We start from the raw sequence: 23,228 nt of genomic DNA on the forward strand, positions 1-23,228 counted from the left end.
GAGAATCAGCGTAGCACCAGTGGAGAAGGGGGGCAGATGGGGGAAGCAGTGAGGTGGTCCCATGACTCCTTGCCTGGGACCAGCGGGGAGAGCAGGGGTCCTCCGTTGCCCACGCCCTCCTTGCGCAGAAGGCTTTCGCACAGAGAGGGTAGGCAGAGACTAGGCGTCAAGGAGCTTCTTTGCTGGAATAAGTTTAAGAAACGCCCACTGACAGATTCTACCAGCGACTGAGTCAGCCACGGGTGAGTGGCGTCCGGACAGATAAAGTTTACTTAGGCAGCCAGGCCAGGCGTTCGTGCCCAACCAGGGAGATAGTTGCCTGCTTACGCACGAGCAACCCCTTAGAAACCTTTACATTAGGAAATCATAAAGTATGGGAAAATATAAAGAACTATTAGAACAAAAATGCCATGGTGGGTATCCGCAACAGAAGCAACTTCAGTTAAAAGAATAAATATGGAAAGCAGATGGCCTACATATAGAGAGCTGGGTACTAAAGGAGCTTGCAGATGTAATCTCAGAGTCTTTGTCTACGATTTTGAGAATTCTTGGAGAACAGATGAGGTCCCTGCAGATGTTATTCCCCATCTTCAAAAAGGGGAAAAAAAGAAAACCTAGGTAACTGCCGACCAATGAACTTGACATCAATACCAGGACAATAATAATAATACCAGCACAGATAATTAAACTGTTGGTCTGTGAGCACTTAGAAAAGGATGCTGTGATTACCAAGACCAGCATGAGTTTATCAAAAACAAGTCACACCAGACAAATCTCATTTTTTTTTTTTGATGAAGTTACAAGCTTGGTGGATCAGCTGAAAGGTCATCAACATGGAATAAAACATCCCCTACCACTCTCTGGAAACCATTTGGATCAATTAAGTGACGGGGGCAGACCATCCAAATCGGTCCCACCTCCCTGCAGAAAAGAAGGGTCGCAGAGAAGTCCAGTTGCCCCAGGAAGTAATCCGACCATGGCACTTCTTTTGTTTCACTTTTACTTAGTGTCAGATTACCCACATCTATAGAGGTGAACTCTGGGTCTAATGCGATTGTGAGTTGGGCCAAGCTTATTCAGGGACAGCCCCATGGAGGCCATGCTTTCCATGAAGTCCTGAGCAGCCCCTTGTAAGGTAATGTCAGCACGGATGTTTGAATCCCCATGGACAATCAAACTAGATGTCTCCAGGAGAAAATCCGCCACGACTTGAAGCAGCTCGGGCAGGGAATTCTTGGTGCAGCAGGGAGGTTGGTACAGCAAAAGGAATCCTGTACTGTCCCGATTGCCCAACTTCCAGAACATACACTCAGAAAACTGGGTCTTCCCAATAGGACGCCCAGTGTAAACTAATGACTTCCTAAAAATCACTGCAACCCCCACTCCCCTGCCCATATGACCTGGGTTGCTGTGCGTAAGAGAAACCTGGTAGACAAGCAGCAGCAAGGACAGGCCCATCTGCTTCATCCAACGAAGTCTCTGTCACAAGCCTCCATCCACAATCAGGTCATGGAGGGCAGTGGGCTTATGAATCATTGACCTGGCATTGCGCAGCAGCACCTTCAGGTCATGTGTGTCTCCCTTGCTGATTCCAGTATCATTCCAGTCAAGACCAGACCCGAAGGCAGGGATAGTCCTCAAACAACGACTAAGCCTGTCTCCTCGGCGATGCCATGGTCTGGTCTTAGTGTGACCCCTCCTCCTGCCCGTAATCCCTGAGATCAGGTGTACCAGTGCATTCCGCCTTGTGGAACCTGCCCCAGCCATTCTGTTGCCTGGAGCCCACTCCCAGGCAGCCCTGACCCTCTCCCCTTAAGAGCGAAGTATAAATGATACAATAGCCAATAAAACAGTAGGGGGGGAATAAAAAATACAATTATACCAAAACTAAACCAATCCAGAGCCCCAACCAAATACCCACCCCACCCCAACACAGCAAAAAACAAACAAACGCCCCCCCCCAACTTAAAACACCACTGACTGCGTAAGAACATTTCAAAATACATGGACACTTTGGAGCAGGGAAGCAACAGCAGAACACCTGCGTCATTGTGCCCCCCCAGCACTTCCCTAGGAGTTCGCTTCAGTGAGTCCAGCCCTGCCCAATGGGCCCTGCAGTCCTCACTGCAGCCCCTCCATGACCGGAGTCTTAGGTCTACGGATGCAATGCCATTCCAGAAAGCTTGCACAACCCAGGCATGTTATCACAGGCATGACAAATTCTCCAGAGATTGTACATGGGGCACCAGGAGGCAATTAGCCTGCATGTTTTAGGAGTTCACCACAGTCTTAATTTCTTTGGCCAAAGTTAGACTCCAGCACATTGCATTCTGGAATGCACACAAAGGCTTTGGGTGCAACTGTTAGCTCCTCGGCTCACTAGATCTCTGAGCACCATATGAGGTAGCACTGCCTTTTCCTGTACAGGAGGAGCTTGGTTAAGCGTGAACGATCTTCTTCCATCTCTCTCAGCAAAGTCCAGAAAGGAAGGAGCCTTAGCACTGCAGCAGCGGCACCACCCTGGCTCCATTAGAGCTTGTCAGCACTTCTTCATTACCACAGCCATTGTGTCACACTGTGGAAAGAGAACCCACTGAACAAGATGCTGCACACAAACGCAGAGAAGCACAGGCCTTGCCTTGGGAGCACTGAGCATCAGGAATGCGAGGTCTTGAACTACAGGCTTGGGAGTGGAGGCCAAGATCTGGTCTAAGGGATACATTACGCACTGTGTATCTTGCATCTCCGTGTGTGTGAGTCTGTAAAAAAACAGCAGATGCAAAGGGGCAGGGGTAGGATCGAGATCATGCCACACGTAGAGGGGAGCTAACCAGGGCTTGCTCCAGGTTTGAGGGGGTCCCCAACATGGGGTTTTCCACTGCTGAGCCCTGCTGGTGGCCAGTGGTTCCATCCCTCCCATAGTTCAGTGGCAGAACATCTGCTTGGCATGCAGAAGATCCCAGGTTCAATCTCTGGCATCTGTGGGGGTGGGGTGGGTGAGAATGTCCCCTATCTGAAACCCTGGAGAGCCACTGCCTGTTGGTGCGGACAACGTTGAGCTAGATGGATCCATGATCTTCCTTGGCATGAGGCAGCCTCCTCTGTTCCACAGGCAGGCCTTGCAAATGAGTAAGAGCAGCAGCACTCTTTTGAAGAGAGCCCGGCAGAAGCCACTTAAAGGCCCATCATGCCCAGAGTGACCGGCAGTGCGCTGCAGGCATTTGTGTCCAGAGGAGGGCAACCAAAATGGTCAAAGGCCTGGAAACGATGCCTTATGGTGTAGCCAGTGTGGTGTAGTAGTTAAGAGTGGGAAACCGTAATCTGGGAAACCGGGTTCGAGTCTCCGCTCCCCCACATGCAGCTGCTGGGTGACCTTGGGCCAGTCACACTTCTGTGAAGTCTCTCAGCCCCACTCACCTCACAGAGTGTTTGTTGTGGGGGAGGAAGGGAAAGGAGAATGTTAGCCGCTTTGAGACTCCTGAAGGGGAGTGAAAGGCGGGATATCAAATCCAAACTCTTCTTCTTCTTCTTATGAGGAACGGCTAAGGGAGCTGGGCATGTTTAGCCTGGAGAAGAGGAGGTTAAGGGGTGATATGATAGCCATGTTCAAATATATAAAAGGATGTCACATAGAGGAGGGAGAAAGGTTGTTTTCTGCTGCTCCAGAGAAGCGGACACGGAGCAATGGATCCAAACTACAAGAAAGAAGATTCCACCTAAACCTTAGGAAGAACTTCCTGACAGTAAGAGCTGTTTGACAGTGGAATTTGCTGCCAAGGAGTGTGGTGGAGTCTCCTACTTTGGAGGTCTTTAAGCAGAGGCTTCACAACCATATGTCAGGAGTGCTCTGATGGTGTTTCTTGCTTGGCAGGGGGTTGGACTCGATGGCCCTTGTGGTCTCTTCCAACTCTATGATTCTATGATTCTATGATTCAAAGAAATGCTAGAGAAGTGGGCCCAGGGCAGCAGCACTCACAGCACAAGGATGCCACTGCAGACCAACCCTTTTGCCCTCCAGGAACTGAGTTATGGAGGGGGCACCCACCTTCCTTTCTGGTTTGTTTAGCTGCTTGTGCCAGATAGGATGGACACTATGCTTTATTGAGATAAGGTTTTTGGCTTACCTGTACGTGTGGCTGTGGGCAGAGTGAAGCTTTTGGATACCCTCAGCTTAAATATTAGGAATTCCACTGTCTGCCTGGCCAACAATGCTTGGTCTCCTTCTGCTTGCTGCATTTCAGCTTCCAGCTCAAGCCAGTGACTGCAGAGAACCTGAGTTCATACCCCAGCCGACAGCCTGCTCCACAAGTGTACACAGACCTTGGCTGGTTTGGTCCCGACCTGCAGCCTTCTGCCTTAAAGCTGGACTATGAGTTCCAAAACAGAACAGGGCATGTCCTCCTGAGATGGTACAACTTCACAGCAGGCAAGAAAACCATAGACTGCCCCTTATAGACAAAGCTCCTTCCCACCAGAGGAAAAAGAGCAAGGCCTTCTAGAGCACGTGGTACAGCCTCTCAGCACACCTTCCCCGAGGACAGACCAGAATAGATGGGGAGAAAGCCTGAGGCTGATAAGGAAGGAGCAGACAGACTTCTCACCCTGCTGCCGACTACCCAATTTTGGACCCGAGAGAATTCAAGTGATTTGTGTAATCTCTCCAGACACAAAAGCAGGCTTCTGTTTTTAACATCATAAGACTGTCTTCACGCTGCAAGATTTGCAGTTTCCAATTTTATTTTGCCACCTGGCTTACTAAGGGGGCCAACTGAAGACATGATTCAGTCAACCAGAGACCACTGACTGTGGCAGACTCCCAAAGGAATTTTGTCAGCACCGTGTTTGCGTTTGTGTGTGTGTGTGCACGTGTGTGCTCAGATTAAAATTCTGCTTTAAGAGTTCAATTTTACAACCAATGTGTGTTATGCAAATTAAGATAATTTGCATGCATCCTTTTATTTTGCATAAGGATTAGGTGTGGTTTTGTGTGTGCCAGTCAGGGACCTACAGAGGCACCTTGACTCCCCACCCACCCCCCGCACACTTTGCCAGGTCATGCATTGCTAACACACTTTCACTGCCTGGAGGGCTACAAACTTGTACTGAAAGATTAGATTCTCAATATGCAATTTTTTTTGTACAATAACAAACTACATTCCTGATCATTGAGCTGCAGAACATGCAGTGCCCTGTATAAAGTCTGGCTGCCGGAAGACCTAGAGGTAGTAACTTCTAGCTAAATTGATAATGGCAATTCCATTCATTTTGTTTAATTTACTGGATTTGTACCCTCCCTCTTAAAACAAAAGGGTTCACAAGACAAGAGAACTGGTGGAGATGGATTACAAGGAGGCAATATTTCCTGACTTCTACCTTTGCAAACATTTTCAGACCCTTCTGTCTTCCATTTCCTCAGCTCTTGTACAGTTAAAAGCAGCTGTAATATATTCCATCCTGGAAGTCACATGAAATAAGCAGATATATGCAAACACATCCTCCATTTCTAGATTCGGTTCTGGTTACAGATCTGCAATTACATGTGCTGCTGCAGAATCTGGATACGCACCTACTGTCTGAAGGCAGGCCCAGGGCCACCATGCACAAGCCTGACAAAAGGAAGGTGTGTCCCCAAGGTCACTTCCCCATTGGAACTTGGGTCATGAGTGGAGGACTGGCAAACAGGGGCCCAAACTGCTAAAGGCAGGAGACCACCAGGCTCCCAGCTGAAGCCTCCCATTCATTCCCTTGAAGACTCCTGCTGCAGGAACTGCCAGTAATAACATCTTACCTAAAAGACAAGCCCCCTGGTGCCCCAGCCATTCACTCCTGAAAGCTTTTGCGCAGAAGATGGGCTTTCTGAGTTCATAGCAAAAGTGACTACGGAGCTTGACATTTTGTAAAAAGGAGGAACCATATATTGTGTAAACCGGTTGCAGTAAATGATTTGTCATGCTCGTTGTGGGACCATTTTTTCACTTTGCATATTGAAGATAGAGGGGGGAAAGTTGGGAAACAAATGTACCATATCCTGAAATGCCTCTACAACTCCAAACATTCATAGTTATTGTCCACACTGCATGGGACTGATGGGAACTGTAGCCCACAAAATCTGAAGGGCACTACGCAGACTTTACCAACCACCACTCATAGAATCATAGAATCATAGAATCATAGAGTTGGAAGAGACCACAAGGGCCATCGAGTCCAACCCCCTGCCTGCCAAGCAGGAAACACCATCAGAGCACTCCTGACATATGGTTGTCAAGCCTCTGCTTAAAGACCTCCAAAGTAGGAGACTCCACCACACTCCTTGGCAGCAAATTCCACTGTCAAACAGCTCTTACTGTCAGGAAGTTCTTCCTAATGTTTAGGTGGAATCTTCTTTCTTGTAGTTTGGATCCATTGCTCCGTGTCCGCTTCTCTGGAGCAGCAGAAAACAACCTTTCTCCCTCCTCTATGGTCATATCCGCAGCAACCATTCAAAGAACAGGACTTCCACCAAAGAATCCTGACAACTGCAGTTTACCCTCACAGTACTACAATTCCTGGAATCTTTTGCAAACTACAGTTCCCATGATTCTTTGGGGTTCAGTCACATACTTTGAACATATGTTGTAGATGTGAACTATAGGCGGAGGAGATGTTAGGGATGGAAGCTGGGACCTTTGGCACATAAAGCTCTACCAACAAGCTATAGTCCCGCTTGAAAAACAGCGCTTTTGCATGGGACCCATTCCCACATTCATGCTGCTAGTCCCCATGTACATGAGGGGTGGGGCACCTCAGGCTCAGGGCTCCATGTGGCCCTCCAAGGTTCCCTTTCTGGCCCTCAGGATTCCTCCAAGACAAATGCCCTCCTAAGCTGCCCCCCCCCCCGGCCTCACTCTGTACTTCCCTCAGTGCTGTTGGAAAATGTCCTTTAAGTCTGATAGCGTCTCTTCTACTTACTTACATATATATACACACACATACTGCTATTTATAAAAAAATCAGAGTGGTTAACAACAACCATACACAAAAGAATACCATGAACCCCATATAAAAATGTTTAAATCAGAAGTCAGCTAACAATTATGGGAAAAGGTATTCTTAATTTCCTGCAAAACCTGGTGGAAGAGTAAAAGGTCTTTCACCAGGCATTCAGAAGTTGAAACAGAAGGCACTTGCGATGGGCTCAGAGAGCTGAAGGAACTCAATCAAGCCCAACCAAATTTGCACTGGTATGCTAAACCTGTTTCTGGTCTCTGTCACTTCAGAATGCAGGAAAAGGTTCACTGCAAGAAAGGGGAGTCTCAGCTTTGCCCTTGTAGAACACAGCAGGGACAGCATTGGAATGAAACTAGAGCAGCTTGGCTCTCCCTATGGTTGGCTCTGGCGCCACCTACTGTGGGCCTCCTGCCTTCTGACCCACCCGTCCCAAAGGGCATCACAGCCCCAGGAAACCACTAGCCATGAAGTTCACCTTGGGTCATGCTCAGTCTAACCTACCTCACATGGGTGCTGTGAAGGAAAAACAGAGGGGGAGAACCATGCATTGCCTTAAGCTCCCTGGAGAAATAAATGTTGTAAATAAATAAAACAATTTTTAAAAAATCTTCCCCATTCTACCCACAACATTAATTTTCCAGAGGAAGTGGGTTGGGGGTTTTTCATACAGAGGAATATTCAAATCATGGAACAGCCTGGAAATAAGACAATCCTCAGAAGAGGACAGGTTTGTAGCCTTTGCCTCTCAGCAACTTGGGTTATTACACCAGACTGCCTTTCCTTCAGGTGGCTGAAGGGGCCAGCCCTAGATGTGAAGGCCCTGCCACAAGTACCACAACCTTTGGGTGATTAAATTGTGGCCGAGATGATGCTTCTTGTAGTCAACTAGTCACTGACTGTAGCCCTTGGGATCAGCTGAGAAGACAAGTCCAACCTCCCGGTCTGACCTGGGAGAATTATCTCCCTCCCTCCCTCCCCCTCTGCCCCTCTCCTTCTCTCTCTCTGGCATAAGCTTCTCCCATCTATGGATTCAGGACGGAATAAAACGAAGCACAAACTCAGCACTTTCCAGCCTTCTCACAACAACTTTGCAAGGCAAGTCGGTCTTCTTATCCCCTCTATGAGGAGAGACGTGTTTGAGAGAGTGGGTCTCACTTCAAGGTATCCAGCTTGGATACCTTGGATATCCATTCTGGGCTGCATCAATAGGAGTACAGCATCTAGATCAAGGGAAGTAATAGTGCCACTGTATTCTGCTCTGGTCAGACCTCACCTGGAGTACTGTGTCCAGTTCTGGGCACCACAGTTCAAGAAGGACACTGACAAACTGGAACGTGTCCAGAGGAGGGCAACCAAAATGGTCAAAGGCCTGGAAACGATGCCTTATGAGGAACGGCTAAAGGAGCTGGGCATGTTTAGCCTGGAGAAGTGGAGGTTAAGGGGTGATATGATAGCCATGTTCAAATATATAAAAGGATGTCACATAGAGGAGGGAGAAAAGTTGTTTTCTGCTGCTCCAGAGAAGTCGAGTCGCTGTATACAAATGTCCCGTTACCTGAAGTCAGGTCGATTATAGAAACTCTTTTGGATTCCAGACTCACGAGAGAACCTCCAACACATTTTTTGCTCGATATTCTGGACATCATTTTGGATTATAACTTTTTTCGTTATTTAAAACAGTTCTATCTGCAAATCAAAGGTGTAGTGATGGGCTCTTCCTGTGCCCCTTCTATTGCGAATATTTACATGATACACTTTGAAAAAACTTTCATCCTTCATGACAACAATCCTTTTAGATCTAAAATAATCAAATATTATCGGTTTATAGATGATTTGTTCTTCATTATACAGGATCAAGACACAGCAACACAATTCCTCCAATGGATCAACGACCAAGATCCAAATATACGATTGTCTGGTACCATTCATGATACATCAGTTAATTTTCTGGATGTTACAGTCTTTAAAGATCATTCCCAACAACTTAAGATCCGCCCATACCATAAACCGATTGAACGAAATTCATTATTACACGCTTCATCCTTTCACGCTCCACATTTATTGAATAATCTACTGTATGGACAGTACTTAAGACTAAAAAGAAATGCATCGTCCCAACATGACTACAAAATAGCGGCCTACCAACTCACACAGTCCTTATTACAATGAGGATACACATCACGGACTCTTGCTGCGGCTCAAGATAGAGCGGAAATGAAAAACAGGAAAGATCTTCTTGTTATAAAAACATCGGATAAACCTAGAGAAGATCGTATTTGCACATCACTGCAATTTACACCACATACTTCTAGCATTAAGAAACTCATATATAAACATTGGCATTTGTTATCCAACATCCCAGGATGTCAAAAACCACCTATAATTGGCCTAAAAAAAACCAAATCACTGAGGAATTATTTGGTGAAATCGGATCAACTTACATACCCGGAAACATCGACTAAAGGCCATTACAAATGTGGTAGCTGCAATGTATGCAAATACGCACTACAAGTAAAGGTGTTCAGCAACATACGGACTGGCTTCAAGTTTCAGATTGAACATTTTAGTAACTGTAACATGAAGAATAGCGTGTATGCATGGATGTGCCCATGCCAAAAGATATATATAGGCAAAAGCACCAGACCAATTAAACTACGCATAAATGAACATCGATCACGGATCCGTAATAGAATACGAGGGCAAATGTTGTCCTTATTTTCAAAAAGGGGAAAAGAGAGGACCCAAATAATTACCGCCCAGTCAGTCTGACATCAATACCAGGGAAGATTCTGGAGCAGATCATTAAGCAAACAGTCTGTGAGCACCTAAAAAGGAATGCTGTGATCACCAATAGTCAGCATGGATTTCTGAAAAATAAGTCATGTCAGACTAACCTGATCTCGTTTTTTGACAGAATTACAAGCCTGGTAGATGAAGGGAACGCAGTGGATGTAGCCTACCTTGATTTCAGCAAGGCATTTGACAAAGTGCCCCATGATATTCTTGTAAAGAAGCTGGTAAAATGCGGTCTTGACTATGCTACCACTCAATGGATTTGTAACTGGCTGACTGACCAAACCCAAAGGGTTCTCATCAATGGTTCCTCTTCATCCTGGAGAAGAGTGACTAGTGGGGTGCCACCGGGTTCTGTCTTGGGCCCGGTCTTATTCAACATCTTTATCAACGACTTGGGTGATGGACTCAAGGGCATCCTGATCAAATTTGCAGATGACACCAAACTGGGAGGGGTGGCTAACACCCCAGAGGACAGGATCACACTTCAAAACAACCTTGACAGATTAGAGAACTGGGCCAAAACAAACAAGATGAACTTTAACAGGGAGAAATGTAAAGTATTGCACTTGGGCAAAAAAAATGAGAGGCACAAATACAAGATGGGTGACACCTGGCTTGAGAGCAGTACATGTGAAGAGGATCTAGGAGTCTTGGTTGACCATAAACTTGACATGAGCCAACAGTGTGACGCGGCAGCTAAAAAAGCCAATGCAATTCTGGGCTGTATCAATAGGAGTATAGCATCTAGATCAAGGGAAGTAATAGTGCCACTGTATTCTTCTCTGGTCAGACCTCACCTGGAGTACTGTGTCCAGTTCTGGGCACCACAATTCAAGAAGGACACTGACAAACTGGAACGTGTCCAGAGGAGGGCAACCAAAATGGTCAAAGGCCTGGAAACGATGCCTTATGAGGAACGGCTAAGGGAGCTGGGCATGTTTAGCCTGGAGAAGAGGAGGTTAAGGGGTGATATGATAGCCATGTTCAAATATATAAAAGGATGTCACATAGAGGAGGGAGAAAGGTTGTTTTCTGCTGCTCCAGAGAAGCGGACACGGAGCAATGGATCCAAACTACAAGAAAGAAGATTCCACCTAAACATTAGGAAGAACTTCCTGACAGTAAGAGCTGTTTGACAGTGGAATTTGCTGCCAAGGAGTGTGGTGGAGTCTCCTGCTTTGGAGGTCTTTAAGCAGAGGCTTGACAACCATATGTCAGGAGTGCTCTGATGGTGTTTCCTGCTTGGCAGGGGGTTGGACTCGATGGCCCTTGTGGTCTATTCCAACTCTATGATTCTATGATTCTACGAGAAGCCCCAATGGTGGAACATTATATACAACAAAAACACACGGAAGAGGACTTTGTCTTCTTTATTATTTGGAAACCAAAAGTAGATCTATATACCAGGAGAAATATTGATAGACTATTGTTACAACAGGAAGCACGATATATTCATTTGTTTGAAACAATGTCCCCCAAGGGCTTGAATGAACATCAAGACTACAGTTCTTTTCTCTAATAAACCACCATAGATGACCTTGGACTTTAAATCCCTTCTCTGCTTACACCTTTAAGAAGGAAGAGCCTATCCTCCCTCCCCCACAGACACACATATAAGACAATGATTTCACTCCTAATAGAAAACGCAGAGAGAAACGCAAGAAAACTTGGATGCAATTATCTAAGGTGAGAAAACACTGAACTGATGTCCATTTTTCACAAATAATTTGACTGGAAATAATAACTCTTGGAAATCCTTATTTCTAGACGCATGTCGAAAAAGAAACATAAAATAATTAAATGATACAGACTTCCAACAGATTTATAGTCGTCAAAAAACCGAGGTATGGAACCAAATATCATGATATGTGTTAACATACTTTAGAATGTATATAATTTATTATATTTATGATCTATGGATTGAAGCACCTTGATCCATCTTGACATATTTTTTGATATTACCAGCTGAAGAAGGCGTGTACTCCGAAACAGGGCCCTGTCCTGGTTACCACTACTGAGTCGTACATCTGATTCACACTCCGGATACTCCTTTTTGGCCCTATTTGATCCTTTATTCTTTATTCTGATTTTATATAATGTGGACTCTTTTTGACTGCTATTGAGACTTGTATAAAACAATTGTTATGCACTGGTATGTCATGTATCTTTGTACTATATCACTGTATATTTGAAACTACATTATTTCTGTACTTAAACGTTGTATCCAAACTTACCATTACTTTAAAACTATCGTACTTACACGTTGTGTTTAAATTTACTACTAGCTTCAAACTGTTATTCTTAGCAGAATACACACGTTTTTCATTTTACTCTTGAGTAGGAATTATTCCTTATATTGAAACTTTTGGCCAGAGTTCTTGATATATCCTTTTTAGAACAATTGCTCCAGAGAAGCAGACACGGAGCAATGGATCCAAACTACAAGAAAGAAGATTCCACCTAAACATTAGGAAGAACTTCCTGACAGTAAGAGCTGTTCGACAGTGGAATTTGCTGCCAAGGAGTGTGGTGGAGTCTCCTGCTTTGGAGGTCTTTAAGAGGCTTGACAACCATAAGTCAGGAGTGCTCTGATGGTGTTTCCTGCTTGGCAGGGGGTTGGACTCGATGGCCCTTGTGGTCTCTTCCAACTCTATGATTCTATGATTCTAAGGTATTCAGCTAGTTATAGCAAGAAATGAGATTCAAGAAGTCTTCCCATTTTGAAGGCTGTGCCAGCTTCGTATATATTATCTCAGTAATTTTCTAGAGCAACCTAAGTATTAAGGACCTCATGGTGCTATGTGGGACTGCTGGAATTGGGAGAGCAGAGCAGAGGAAACCTCGCAATTGTTATGAATCACAACCCAAAGGCACACTGTGGCCCAAATAGCCTCATCCCCACTTTGGTGAGACTGTGTCTTAACTGCTCATTTGCTTATACAAATTTTGAGGGACTAGAGTGCTGAATATTAAGGTTGAGCAAGGATAAATTTATGGGGGGGGGAGGAAAACACACTTAATTTAAAATAATTACAAAGCTAAAATTAATAGATCCTCAATTATTTCTGGCAGAACACAAATGCAGATGCTGAGGCACCATAACTAAAACTATTATTAGGACAACCATCCGAGAGGGATGTTGGTTTTGAATATTACTGCATTTGCAAACTCCCCCCCCCTTTTCCCAGAAGATTTAACTTGCAGCACGCCAAGCTGGGTAGCCCATCAGCTAGGTTATAGCAGCCCACCAAGGGCTCGATAGACCACCCAATTCTCCTGCCTGTCTGTGAATGCAGGAAGGGGCGGGGGAGGCAGGGGGCAGGAGGAAGTGTTACAACCAGCCACAAGTGATAGCTGGTCAGCTGTGTTTAGCTTGCTTGGTGCGGTATTAAAAAGAGCCTGGATCAGGCCATGGCAGCCAAGAGCTCTCTCCCCCTCTTTGGCAGACATGGCATTCAAAGGCATCTCACAGGGGAGGGAGAACAGGGTCATATCCTGACCAGTGGCCATGGACAGCCTTATCCTCCAGGAATTGGTCTAGTTCTTTTACAGACTCCCAAGGTGGTAACTATCACCATATTCCGTAAGAGCAATTTACATAGTTCAACTATGCATGATGAATAGAAGTTATTTCTTTTGTTTGTCTTGAATCTCCCAATATTCAGCTTCGCAAGATGGCCCCGTTAGGTCCTAGTATGATGAGAGAGGGAGAAAAACTTCTCTCTATCCAAAGTGGGGCCAAAGAGCAGGGCCGGATTTATGTATAAGCTAAACAAGCTATAGCTTAGGGCCCCACTCTCTTGGGGGGGGGGGCTCCCAAAAAATAAAGGGAAAAAACTGGATGTACATTTCCAAAATATAAGATAAAAAACGAATAAAATAAAACCTACATACAGCAAGAGTGTTTTGTGTTGTGTAGACTCCTATGATGTAAGTCATGGGCCCCACCTGCTCGCCTGCTCCCTAAAATATCACTTGCTTGCTCCTTTCTATATATAGGTTGTCTACATTCTGCATGTGCAAATGGCTTTAGATACCTATTAGGTCCATAAATTACCATACAGCATATATTCAACACAAAAAACAGTGACAATTTGTTGTTGACAAAGGGCAGCTGGGCATATAAAGGGCCCCGTTACCTTCAGTAGCAGAAGGCCTCATCAAACCTAGATCCAGCCCTGCCAAAGAGTCATAGAATCATAGTAATCATAGAATCATAGAGTTGGAAGAGACCACAAGGGCCATCGAGTCCAACCCCCTGCCAAGCAGGAAACACCATCAGAGCACTCCTGACATATGGTTGTCAAGCCTCTGCTTAAAGACCTCCAAAGTAGGAGACTCCACCACACTCCTGGGCAGCAAATTCCACTGTCAAACAGCTCTTACTGTCAGGAAGTTCTTCCTAATGTTTAGGTGGAATCTTCTTTCTTGTAGTTTGGCTCCATTGCTCCGTGTCCGCTTCTCTGGAGCAGCAGAAAACAACCTTTCTCCCTCCTCTATGTGACATCCTTTTATATATTTGAACATGGCTATCATATCACCCCTTAACCTCCTCTTCTCCAGGCTAAACATGCCCAGCTCCCTTAGCCGTTCCTCATAAGGCATCGTTTCCAGGCCTTTGACCATTTTGGTTGCCCTCCTCTGGACACGTTTTCCTTCTCCTGTGGCAGCGGCTGTTCCTTGAAGATGGCTGCAGGGCCTCTCTAGTCACTCAGCAGAACACCAGCCACATTTGGCTGCTCCTTTCCTTGCACTCTTCCATTGCAGCTGGGCATTACAAGAATGCCGTTACAAAGGGGGCTAATCCCTACTTTTCTCCTCCCTGCCCATCTCTTTTCCTTTTGTGTCATGTCTTTTACATTTTAAGTCTGATGGCAGTGTTTGTCTGTCAGCCAGTACAGACCATGCTGAGCTACATGGGTGCAATGATCTGGAGTCTGCATACGACAGCTGCTTACATCCTATTTTTGATATTTGTCAGCCACTCTGGGAGCCTTTTTCAGCTAAAGAGCTGCTAAAAAAATCTTTCTTCCTACACACATCAACCTTTAAGGTGCTGTAATGCTCTGCAGTTCAAATGGCCACCAACTGGCAGAGCTGCTTAGTGTAGGGGAAGACCCTTCACACAGCAGTTTAGCAAGCCATGGTGTGGAGTGATAGAACAACCGGGACCTCAAGGACCACGCAGGCCAACTCCCTGCAATGCAGAAATATGCACCCATATGGGGATCAGGCCCGGGGCCTCGGTATGATCAGCACCTTGCCCTCACCAACTGGGCTCACTGGCAACTGCATGGCCACTCCTTAAAAAGGGCTTGGGCTTTTGGGCTTGGGGTGAGCAGGTGAAGGGATAGGCAATAAGGTAGGTGAGCTGGGAGGGAGGGGCTTTGGTTGGGGTGGGGCAAAGACAAAAGGGTGGGCAGGGCTGGCAGGCAGAGACCTCAGCCCCTATACAATGATATATAAAATTATCCACAATGCCCTTCAGGACAGTGTGAGAAATTAAAATGGCAGCCTCCAGTTGGAGTCTCAGAGCCAGCATTTAAGTCTCTCAACATGGCATTTCCCCAGGACATTGCAAGTAAATAAAACAGTGTCTGTTTGTGTCCTAGCACCCCCCGTGTGTCCTGCTCTCATCTGAGTGTTGCTGCCTGCTACTACCACAACCACCAGGTTAGCCTGCCAGAGATCCCTGCAATGTAAGAGGGGGCCCACCAGCAGGTATTTTGCTAACAGCGCCCTCAAACCTGGAGCAACAACTGAGTACAGACACATATATGCAATCTCAGTGAGAACAAGGACAAAAATGCAGCACACACGGCCTGGCAATGGTAAGCTGCATAGGTGCGACACCTTGAACACACCTCTGAAGCAAATTCTTTCCCTCCAAGAATTCTGAGCAGTTTGGTTTACCTCTCACTGAGCTACCATTCCCAGCACCCTTAAACAAACTACAGTGTCTGTAATTCCTTGAGGGGGCAAATGCACAAGTAAACAAGCACACCCTAAGAAAGAGAAAATATTGCTTCCCTGTTCTGGCAAGGCATTCAACCCTCCAGCGATAGAAAGGCTGTTTTGTATGAAGCCAAGCAGCTCCACCGACCCTTATTTTTCAGAACCTCATCCCCTGGGAAGGCTGCCAAGTTCCTCTGTGCTTGCAGTCTACATAGCTTCCTCTTTGGGTGCTCACAAAGCACATGCTGACTTACATTGTGTGTAAGAGGAAGGCACACCAGAAAAATCTCTTTTCAATAAAGCGGGGAAGGGACAAGGACCACTGATGCAGAAGAGATCCAGACAATGGATATTACAGAGTATCTTGTGAATCAAAATACATATCTGAAGAGGAAAAGCCAACTTTGGCTGTGCACACACCATACATTAGAATGCATTTAAAGCACATTTTCACCTCCAAAGAATCCTGGGAACTGTTAGTTTGTTAAAGGTGCTGGGAACTGCAGCTCTGTGAAGGGTATATTATAATTTCCAGGATTGTTTTTTGGACGGGAGAGGAAAATGTGCTTTAAATCCAGGGCACCCTTGCAGCCCTCATCACTGCAGCTCCTCAACCTCAACTCATGCCAAGACATGTTTCCAAATCTGAGGAACAGGCAAAGAGGTGATGATCCATGCTGAGATTTTCTGATGTTCCTGTGTAAGAGCTTCTGCAGTATTTATGGTTGCCAAGGCTCTTCTTACGACAGGCTTCTGAAACATTTGTAAGGTAGGCAGAATTTTAACAAGGGAAGCTTTTGTCTGGCATGGAGATGAAAAAGAGACGATCTTCAGCTATGGAGTATTCTGCCTCTAATGTAGGGGCAGACGAGCCTTTCCATGAAGGAATGTGGTAACATTAACAATGCTCAATAAGTAGCCAAAGAAAAAAGCATCCACTCTATTTTTGTTTGTTTGCAACCATTTTAAGAGCTGATGCAGCATAATAGTTCCAGTTAAAATATCTTCTCACAGGATTGCTTTAGGCAAACCAGCAGCTTCCTTCCCCATCTGCAATACAAGGATAACACCAAAACTAGCCGGACGATATAGGGGAGGTGCTTTGAATATTTGAAGCAAACTACCAGAAAAGCTAAGTATCCTGAATCCAATCATATGTTCTCCAATTATTCCAAGGCATAATGCATATAGGTTTCTAACTTAAATATAATGAAGAATACTTGAGCCTGGGAAATAATGGGTAGGTGGGGGATACAGTTTGCACGATTTTATTGACCATAAGCACAAAGATGCAGAACCCCATCCCCAGATTGGGTAACCTCTGTCCCACAGCTAATACCTTTCACTCAAACACCCAGTGCACAGAGGATTCTGCAATTACCCACAGAGAGACCTGTTTGCAACATGCTCTAGTGAATGTCCAAATCACATTTCACTCCAGCCCAATACACACCAAGCAGTCATAAAAAGAAGAAGCAAGCCTTATTTTCTCTGGTTCTGGTTAAGCCCCACCCAGTCGCACCCTAGGGAAAAGTCAAGGGTTGGCTTCCCCAAGCTGGGCTCTCCATAATTTCTCCACAAGAGCTCCAATCCGCACGCCTGCGCTGGCTGAGCGGAGGGGAACCTGGAGGGCACCAGGTTTGGCAGGGCTGCATGGTGGTCCTTTCACATTATCCAAGTTCACAAATACTTTGTGGTGGGAGAATAAAAAGCCACAAGGATGCATCCCAATACATCTGGCAGCAAACTCAAGAGGATCTGCTTGCATCTGGTTGGCCACCGAGAGAGCACATGATGAGCCAAATGAGCTTCTGGCCTGATCCAGCAGGACTCTGTTTCCTTTCTTAAGAGGGCAGATCTCTATACAGCTCAATGGATGACCTTGGACCAGCCACCTTCCTCTTTCTCTCTCCTTTCTCTGGTTGAAGATAACATGGGACAGTGTGTAGGTGCCCCAAGTGTCCTAGAGCAGGGGTGGCCAACTCCCAAGAGACTGCCATCTACTGACAGAGTTAAAGACTGGCAGTGATCTACCCCCTTTTGGGGGGGGTTCAGGTCAAACTTGTTGATCTGCTTTTAGGAAGGAGGGAAAGCCCGTTTTGGGGGGGGGGGGTGAAGGGCCAAAATGTTGAGCTTTTTTTAGGGGAGCCAAAGTTGTTCAGCTTCTTTGGGGGAGCCACTGATCTACCAGTGATCTACCCACAGACGTCAGACGTCCAGTGATTTTCCAGTAGATCACAATCTACCTGTTGGATGTGCCTGTCCTAGAAGATGAGTGGAATACAAATGCAATAGAGAAACTGTTTCTGGGAGGTTTCAAGGCACAGACTTTCTATTTTGGCACAATCAGCATCCAGGGCAGCAACTTTTATTTCAGATGAACAGCAGTAACAAAGCTAAAGAGATACCAATGGGAACAGAGAATGCATTTTATTGAGTAGAAAAATAGACATTGCAATGGATTTTTAATACTAGTAGCGCTAATGAAGAGGTGGAGAGGTCCTCATTTGAAGAGTCTACTTTCTCTTGTTCTTTATATAAAACTCTCCATGGACCATAGATGCAATAGCAAAACACTTCTATGGTGCTTTCTGTGGGGGCCTCCCGATGTAGGCTTACTGGTGCAAATGGGTTTTTAGGTAAAGACTCCTGACCATTAGGTCCAGTCGTGACCGACTCTGGGGTTGTGGCGCTCATCTCGTTTTACTGGCCGAGGGAGCCGGCATACAGCTTCCGGGTCATGTGGCCAGCATGACTAAGCTGCTTCTGGTGAACCAGAGCAGCACACGGAAATGCCGTTTACCTTCCCTCTGGAGCAGTACCTATTTATCTACTTGCACTTTGACGTGCTTTCAAACTGCTAGGTTGGCAGGAGCAGGGACTGAGCAACGGGAGCTCACCCCGTCATGGGAATTCAAACCGCCGACCTTCTGATCGGCAAGTCCTAGGCTCTGTGGTTTAACCCACAGTGCCACCCGCATCTCAAAATGGGTTTTTAAGATACCACAAACAGGCCATTTGTGACAGGTTTTGCTTTGTTTTTACTTATTACATTTCCAGCACAAAGTATAAATCGGGATTGGGTGGGGTGGGGTGGCCAGGCTAGCATTTTAATGCAAAATCATGCTGCACTGCAAAAAAACTTAAACAGATGAGGAGCACCAACCCCCAGAATAAACATGCATCCTGAAGCATCCTCAGGCTGTGTGTGCCCTTTTAAACTCCATGACTGTGATGTCTATTATGGTGTGGATGTACTTATCCAAGCAGAGAAAGACTGGGGCTCAGTGACAGAACACTCGCTTGGCATGCAGAAGGCACCCTCTTCAATTCTCAGGAAGGGCTGAGAAAGACTCCTGTAGGAAACCCCTCACAGTCCATGCAAAGGGTTTGGAGTTTTAAGACCTGGGACCCACTTTGAGCTGAAACAGGCTTTTTTCCCCTATTGGTCTGACTCAATACAAGGTAACATCCTATGTTCTTCAGGATGGAATACACACACACACATTTTGACATACTTTGTGTGAATCATCTTTACAACAACCCTGGAAAGTAGGCCAGTATTATCATGTGCCTATTGCAAATGAAGCAACCTAGTTGGCTTGCAGTCAAGTTAAAATTCAGACCTGGGACCTCCCACTCCTCTCAGCCATCACCAAATCCCAGCACCTATCTTGAGCTGCCCCACAAAGTCAAACAGGACAATGTGTGGGCAGGCAGTTGTGACCTTGAGCTTCTTAAGGCGAGATCCCCTGGGAGCACCACCCTTGCTTCTCAACCGCAGACTGGGCTCAGAACTCTTCCAAGAAGTAAGGTAAGAACGTTAGAAGAGCCCTGGTGGATCAGGTGGTGGCCCATCAGGTCCAGCATCTTGTTCTCACTGTGGCCACCCAGATGCCCCTGGGAAGCACGCAAGCAGACCAAAGTCCAACAGCCCCCCCGCCCTCCCACCCTGGGATGCCCAACAACTGGTATTCAGAAGCACTTCTGCCTCCCATAGTGAGGGACACGGACGCGGACTTATAAAAAATATTGGGGGGGCCCGGGAAAGCTCATGAATAATAAATAAGCTCATGAATATGCAAATAAAGTGGCGCCGCCTCCTCGTGAGCGAATAGCGCCTATTAATCAGCTCCGGAGCGGAAATTGGGGGGAGCTTTTGCTCGGGAGGGAGGGCAGGAGGCATGCAGCCCGATCCTGTGCATTTTGGGCTGGGGGAGGGGCGGCGATGGCGCTCTGCTGGAGGGGCGCTGGAGATTATTGGGGGGGCGGAGCCCCCCCAAACGAATTTTTGAGGGGGCTCGGGCCCCCTCAAGCCCCATGGAGTCGGCGCCTATGGTGAGGGAGAGCATATTTCACCAGGGTTAACAGCCACTGAGATCCTCCACAAATTGGTCTAATCCTCTTTGAACACAGTTAAAGGTCTGGAGAGGAGACAGAACTCAGTTGCTGTTTTAAAGGATGCCTTGGCCCGGCGCAAAGGGCAGCCGAAAGGGACACCCCCCCCTCTGCCTCGCCCAGTGCCAAAGCGCAGCACAGCCGCTCTTCCCTGGACTTCCAGAGACGCTGCATGGAAAGGAATGATCCGTCTGCACGCGGACGTGGGAGGAAAGTCGCATTGAACTCGCGGGGTGTGAGCGTTTACTTCGGAGGCTGCAAAAACTCCGACTGCAAGTTTCTTGCATTTTCTTAGCCCACTAAGACTGCACGCGGGGAGCGTGGATCAGCAACGGGAGTTCCATGATGTCGCATGGGAGTCGGGACCATTGGCGTTCCCAGGGCTTACTTCAGAGTAAAGACGCAAAGAGCCCCGCCACGCGTGCTTGGGTTTCTTTTCAAAAAGCTTTTCCCGTCCCTTTGACCTAGAAACTTCTTCTAGTGAGGAACTTGGTGCCCTCGTTGTCCCGGTGATCCCAGCACATGCCCAGAGGCCCTCTCGCTTCTTGGCCCGGTGCCTCGGCCTTCCGGACAGGTTCCGGGCTGAGCCCCAGCGGGCGGCTGCTTCTGGGAGCATCGGGCCGTCCCAAGCGCCCCGTCCTCCCCGCGAAGGGCATCCCCCCGCCCCGGCCCCCTCGGCTGTGCGCGTCCCTCGCGGCCTCCGCCCGTCCGCCCGCCCGCGCCTGTTGCGCGCCTGCTCCCGCGCCCGGCACTCACCCAGCTGCGTCTCTGGCCGGCGCGCCCCGGACATGGCCCGCGACACTCGGAGGCGGCGCGGCCGCGAGCAGCTCCCGTCGCGCCTCAGCAGCGCCTCTTTTTTCCGGGTTGCTGCTGGTTCCCGGAGCCAAAGCCAGCCCCGGATGTGAGTGCCGGGTGCGCCGAGAGCGCCCGCAGAGGCTTGCTGTCGCCTGCGCGCCGGCCCGCCCGCCCATCCTCCGGGGTGCGGCGGCGGCGAGAGCGAGCGCTCCGTCGGAGCGGGAGACCGGGGGGGGGGGGCTCACCTGGGCATCCTCGGCGAGGCGCGAGCGCGCGCAAAGACGACCAGGCGGCCGCCGACAGCAAGCGGACCCTGCTCAAGTTGCAAACCAAACAGAAACCCAAAGTTCCTCTGCCTTTAACCGTAGCCCGGAAGGAAGAAAGGTAAAGCAAAACCCCCTGCCATTAGCAGGGCCGACTTCTGAAGAAACGCGCAGATGATCGGGCTAAGCAAAGTGCCCGATCCTGCTGGGAAAAAGCCCCACGGAGCCGAGCGGGAGTTACTGTACCCTCTTTGTTGCCACTCCGTTGGGGAAATCACTAGCAACTCCTAAGCAGGGATTGGGTATCAAGACGGCGGCTTGCTCTTGCCATTAATTCTGCCTGCAAAGGAAATATGCATTAATTACATGCATGTCCTGCCTTTCCACCAAAGAGCTGGGGGTGCTGTGCATTGTTTCCCCCTTCCCTTTTCATATGTACAACAAGCCTGCAAGGTTGGCCAGGCTGAGAGAGAATTACCAGCTCATGGCCACTTCATGTCTGAATGGATAGGGATTTGAACCTGGATCTCCAGTGGTCTTGTTCCAGCCACTGTGCCATGTTTACTTTCAAATGCTTAGCATTTTTGTTGTGGTTTTTGAATCTGCAAAGTGATTTACATATTTTATTTTTTTGCCCTATCACAACATATGGGATCCACTCTCCTTCCTTCACCATCTCCAAAACTGGAGAGAGTGGTCCTGGAGGTCTTGCTAAATATGATTAGAAGTGACCAGCTGGTTAAAGGGGTTCAGGTCGGAGCGAAACAGTATAAGTTAAGGGCTTTTGCAGATGACTTAGTACTTACTTTACAAGAGCCAGACACTAGTACGAAAAGGGTTTTAGAGCTAATTCAAGAATTTGGTCAAGTTGCTGGATTTAAGTTGAATAAACAAAAAACTAAAGTTTTGGAGAAAAATCTAACAGTCATGGAAAGGGAGAGGTTCCAGAATGAAGCAGGTTTGACAGTGGTTAAGAAGGTGAAATACTTAGGGGTTAATATGACATCTAAGAATGTGAATTTGTTTAAAGATAATTATGAGAAATGCTGGACAGAAATCAAAAAGGATCTAGAAATATGGTCAAATTTGAAGCTTTCCTTGCTAGGCCGAATTGCAGTTATTAAGATGAATGTATTGCCTAGAATGTTATTTTTGTTTCAAGCATTGCAAATTCTTGACAAGATGGACTGTTTCAAGGGGTGGCAGAAGGACATTTCGAAATTCGTCTGGCAGGGCAAAAAACCCAGAATAAAATTTAAGATTTTAACGGATGTAAAGGAAAGACTTAAAACTGTACTATGAATCAGCAGCTTTTGGCTGGATGAAAGAGTGGCTGCTCCTCGAGAACACAGATATCTTGGACTTGGAAGGTTTCAATAATTTATTTGGATGGCATGCATATCTATGGTATGATAAGGTTAAAGCGCATAAAGCTTTTAAAAATCACATTGTTAGGAAAGCACTATATAATGTCTGGATCAGATATAAAGATTTGTTGGAAAATAAAACCCCAAGGTGGCTGTCACCAATGGAGGCTAAAGCCGTGAAAAAACTCAATATGGAGGCCAAATGGCCAAAATATTGGGAAATTTTGGAACAAGAGGGTGATAAACTGAAACTACAGAGTTATGAGAAATTGAAGGCTAAAGTACGAGACTGGCTCCATTATTATCAAACAATGGAGGTTTATAAACAAGACAGGAAAATTGGCTTCCAGGTGGAGAAATCAAAACTAGAAACAGAACTGTTAGAACCCAATGCTAAGAATTTGTCAAGAATGTACAACTTGTTGCTGAAATGGAATACACAAGATGAAACAGTTAAATCAGCTATGATTAAGTGGGCACAGGACATTGGTCATAACATCATGTTTGCTGACTGGGAACAGTTGTGGACCACCGGTTTGAAATTTACGGCATGTAATGCCTTAAAGGAAAATATTATGAAAATGATCTATAGGTGGTACATGACCCCAGTCAAGCTTGCTAAAATCTACCATTTGCCTGATAATAGGTGTTGGAAATGTAAAGAAAC

The 23,228-nt window shown here is 46.7% G+C and overlaps 1 protein-coding gene across 2 annotated transcripts in view; it reads right to left on the minus strand.

Annotated features, from left to right (window-relative positions):
• PLEKHA2 (pleckstrin homology domain containing A2) overlaps positions 1-21,036 on the minus strand; it is a 117,212-nt gene extending 96,176 nt beyond the window's left edge. The window contains exon 1 of one of the 2 annotated variants that reach the window (XM_081171452.1): positions 20,893-21,036. The gene's annotated coding sequence lies outside the window, so the exon portion shown is untranslated. The remainder of the gene's footprint in view (positions 1-20,892) is intronic. The other variant, XM_081171451.1, reaches the window with a different exon arrangement.
• Positions 21,037-23,228: the final 2,192 nt, after the last annotated feature.

Source organism: Podarcis bocagei (assembly GCF_964188305.1).
Source record: "Podarcis bocagei genome assembly, chromosome: 15".
Taxonomy (NCBI): Eukaryota; Metazoa; Chordata; class Lepidosauria; order Squamata; family Lacertidae; genus Podarcis; species Podarcis bocagei.